The sequence below is a fragment of the Mandrillus leucophaeus genome, unplaced genomic scaffold (genome assembly GCF_000951045.1).
Source record: "Mandrillus leucophaeus isolate KB7577 unplaced genomic scaffold, Mleu.le_1.0 Scaffold785, whole genome shotgun sequence".
Lineage (NCBI taxonomy): Eukaryota > Metazoa > Chordata > Mammalia > Primates > Cercopithecidae > Mandrillus > Mandrillus leucophaeus.
This window is the reverse complement of record NW_012108530.1, coordinates 791,168-795,789: the sequence shown is the minus strand read 5'-3', so window position 1 is coordinate 795,789 and position 4,622 is coordinate 791,168. Positions and strand designations below refer to the sequence as shown.

Here is a 4,622-nt window from a genome sequence, read left to right as displayed (position 1 = left end):
CTTTTAAAACTTAAATTTATTTAAAAAGGAAACGCCACATTCCTGACATGAATGGAGAAATCCATACTATTTTTCCTTCTTCTTCTTCCATGAGCATCAGTGATTCTTACCGTGGTCTGAACACAGTCCCTGCTGTTGACCTGGGGCTGAGCTCTCCTGACCTTGCAGCAGAGGTCAGACTGATTCTTGTGCTGCCCACTGCAATGCCCAGAAATAACCAGCACTCAGGAGGCGAGGTGACACCATGGACAGGAAGGACATTGGATTGGCACCTGCTGAAGAGCTTCTTAGCAGCTATTATGCTGAGGATTGGGAAGGTAGGTGTGTGTTGGCCAGCTTTTTACCACCCCAGATCAATTTGTGCACCACCTTTGGGAAACAGCTCTTTATGTATTTATGTATTTATTTATTTATTTTGAGAAGGAGTCTTACGATCTTGGCTCACTGCAAACTCCACCTCCTGGGTTCCAGCAATTCTCCTGCCTCAGCCTCCCGAGTAGCTGGGACTACAGGCATGTGCCACCATGCCCGGCTAATTTTTTGTATTTTTAGTAGAGACAGATTTTCACTGTGTTAGCCAGAATGGTCTCGATCTCCTGACCTTGTGGTCCACTTGCCTCAGCCTCCCAAAGTGCTGGGATTATAGGCGTGAGTCCCCGCGCCCGGCCTATTTTATTTCTAGGAAATGTGGAGGCGAATATAAGACTCCAGTATAGTCATGATATTGCCCTTATGGCAACATTTGCATATTTGGGATAGTCCTGTACCCCTCCTAGGCCTAGGTCTTGATTACCTACTACCAATAATATTTTTCCTAGTTTTTGTTTATAGTATACTGTTATTTTTGTGTTTGTATTCTTGTGTCAAGCTATCTCAAAGCCTTGTGGAACAAGGCAAAGGATATAAATAAATAAAATATCTCACATGACCTTTTCTGCCCCACATGTCATTACTGGCTTCATCTCTAGTTAGCAGATTAAATCTAGTATTTTGTGAAGGACAGTTCCAAAACAGATGTGTCAGTGATGTCTTATTTTATTAGATCTGCTTTATGACACTTCATGATTTACGAAATCCTGCACAGAAACCGTCTCATTTAGTAAGCATGATAACCCTGTGAAAAGGGCAGACTCGAAGAATTTGGTAGATGTGTCAGAAGTTCAGTTCTGAGCCCAAGTCTCAAGAACTCACATTTGCTCTCTGTTTCTCTCTCTTCTCATTCTCATTTTTTTTCTCCCTCTCTCCTTATCTTTCTCTCTCTTATTCCCTTCTTTTCCTCACTCTTCCTCTTCTCCCCTCCTGTCCTCTCTCATCTCTTTTCTCTCTCCTCCTCCTCCCCTGACCCCCGCTGTTGCTTCACTGCTATTATGAGAACAATCCAGGACTAGCCGACTTGGGGTTGAGATAAACTGCATGAAGTAGAGTCACGCTGTCACAGCGGAAGCCATTGGCCCCCTTGCAGCACATCAGCTGACCACAGACGGATGGCCAATGCCCACTGAGATCGGTTGAGTCTGACCCAGATCAGCAGACCCACCTAGCCACATATTTGTGAGAAATAGTAAGTAGTTATTATTTTAAGCCATTATGTTTTGGATTGGTTCATTACATGCAATCGCCACCTGATACAGAGACTCAGAGGCTTAGGTTACGTGACAGAATTGGTGGCAGAGCTAGGAGTAGAGTCAGGCTGCTGCTTTTTGTTTGTTTGTTTTGTTTTAAATTTTTGTGGTTACATACTAGGTGTATATATTTATGGGTACATGAGATGTTTTGGTACAGGCATGTAATGTGTAATAATCACATCGAGGAAAATGGGCTATCCATCCCCTAGGCTGCTGCTTATTCTTGGTCAAGGTGTTTGATACAATGCTCTGCCACTGAACTCATTTACCTATCTTCCCCTTGACCAGCTGACCTCTTGTCCTCCGAAAAGTGACCTCTGGTGCATTTTGTCCCTCAGGGAGTCAATCGTGGCTACATGGGCGGATGGATGAGCATTGTTTTGCAAAGAAGATCTATTTAAATTTTGTAAAATGAATCTCTTTTTTAGAAGAAACATCAAACAGTCTTTGGTTGTTCTGTAACTGTCTGGCATCTCCATCTGCCTGTTTTTTACATAAAATTTTCATAAACCAAAATCAAATGCACTTTATTTGATTTTTGCATCTTAGTAGCAGTAATATGAGACCCTACACATTATCATCTAGAGGTCATGAGATCCATCAGAGTAATTTCCTGACATTGTTTTGACTTTCTGGGAAGCCTGAGGGAATGTTTTGAGATGGATGTCCTTCCCACCCCACTTTGGCTTGATGCTTCACTTCTGATTATTGTGGTGCAAAGATCTCAACCTACAGCTTATACTAGGCTTGATTTCTAAGGTCATGCTCATCTGCAGGCTTTGTAAAATCTAACAATATAGTAAGAAAGGTCACTTAACAATAAGACAATTAACATGTTCCCTCCCCATGAATGAATTTTGGTGTAAAAAGAAGCAAAAATAGTGCCAGAAATAAATTACTGGCTTATAAACATGTTTATTAAATGCATCATACTTGGAGCACCAGATGTGAGGAAGACAAAGGCTAAATGCCAGCAGCAGGGTTGCTTAGTAAATTATTTGGCTTGTTGCTGGTAATGAGAGGCTGTCCTTGGTGGGAGCTGCTGTGAAATTACATGTTTCTGCTGTTTTGTTCCTCAATGAACCATGATCGACTCTAGGAATTGTTTGGATAAGCTTTCCCTTTGGTGTTGATAGAAAAAATAATTCTCTTTTAAAAAAAATCTTGATAAGCCCAAATATTTTTTGTGAACTCACAATTTATTTATGTCTTCATCAATAAAAGTGATTAATAAATAAATTTATCAAATGTAATTTGATTGCCTTTAATTCTCCCCTTTCTTCATATCTTACAAAAAATTCCTGTTGATTTATGCTGAAGACTTAGACTATATAGAAAATAGAACCTAGAAAGATGATACTGTCTGTTAGCATTTCCAGTCGTATTTCTGCTGCAGAAATGGGCAAATCTTACAATAAGCCTGCTGATTTGATTAGGCAGACTAATAATTACACACCGTAGCAACACCCTCATGCACAAGCTCCTATTCACAGATCTGGCATTCTTCCTGTTTCTTCTTTAGAATAATATTTTCTGGCTTAGTTGAGAAGAATAAGTCATTAGAAGCTCCAGTAAACAATTCTGTGTGGAGTGTCCATTTGAGCAAGCAGCTGTCCTTTGAAAATTGTCTTTATTGTTTGAGGCTCCCAGTTTTGCAGCCAGGAAGTTATATAAAATCAATTAAGCCAGAGGATCTCTAGGTAATCAGCTCTGAGAACTGTTGCCCCAGCTGCGATTATTTGCCGACGGTGGCAGCTTACTCCTTTATTGCTGTGTTGTTCGGCCCCCGCTTTAGCCTTCACCTCCTGGCAGCACTGCGCCTCCCTATCCCCCACCCCTCTCGGCTTCTTTCCTTCACCACTCTTGTTGGTGCAGCCCAGGCTGCTGTCTCCCTGGGTCTCACCCCAGCTCCTGCTTTCAAGGGATGCAAAGAGAATGCCCTGCTGGGTTAAGAGGTTGTGGCTTTCAGTTCCTTCTCACCAGCAGGTAGGAAGCTGGAAGGAGGTACCACAAATTGCGGCCGTTGCTATGGCAACCAGAGCTGCTCCTCAGAAATGCTGTTCCAGAGGAAAAGCTCCTTGAGTTGTTTGATCTGTCTTTCTGTGTCTTCCCCTTTCTTTGGCCCTTATGAGGCACCTCAAGTGATCATCGCTAAGAATCCCACCCGCCTCCCCCGCCACAAGGAAGTCATTCACACCGAGGATTCGACAACAGAGGAGCCTTCCTGCACTACTCCCCTCAGAGGCATTGTCCTTGAATAAGGCATACTGCAACCAGAAGAACATGCCATATCATGACGTCTAATATTATAATTCTATGCATCATTTGGCTGGGTGGGGAAAGTATTTTGAGGCGTAGGGTAGGGTAGAGAACTCATTTGTTCATTCATTGAGTGCTTATTGAATACTCACCAGGGAGTACGTGGCAAAATGCTAAGTACTGGGGTTTCAGAGACAAATATGACAATGTTGCTACCTCACAGTCTGGTGAAGAGGCAGATATAAAGAGAAATGTTCACAATAAGGCATTGCACGTGTTTGATAAAAGTCTATCTGGGGCTTCTAGGGCATAAGGGAGGGCGTGTGTGGGCAGCTGGGAAAGCCACTTGATGGAAGTGTCATGAGAGAGAGTGTGTGGTAAGTGCACACATTACTTTGGAGGACTCTTAAATCTTCTCTTGAATCCAATATCTTACTTTCTTTTTTTTTTATGTGGATGTATTTTTTTTATTATTATTATACTTTAAGTTCTAGGGTACATGTGCAGAACGTGCAGGTTTGTTACATATGTATACTTGTGCCATGTTGGTGTGCTGCACCCATCAACTCATCAGCACCCATCAACTCGTCATTTACATCAGGTATAACTCCCAATGCAATCCCTCCCCCCAACCCCCTCCCCATGATAGGCCCCGCTGTGTGATGTTCCCCTTCCCGAGTCCAAGTGATCTCATTGTTCAGTTCCCACCTATGAGTGAGAACATGTGGTGTTTGGTTT

General features: G+C 42.5%; 1 pseudogene; it reads left to right on the top strand.

Annotated features, from left to right (window-relative positions):
- The first annotated feature begins 244 nt into the window (after positions 1-244).
- LOC105529832 overlaps positions 245-4,622 on the top strand; it is a 111,225-nt pseudogene continuing 106,847 nt past the window's right edge.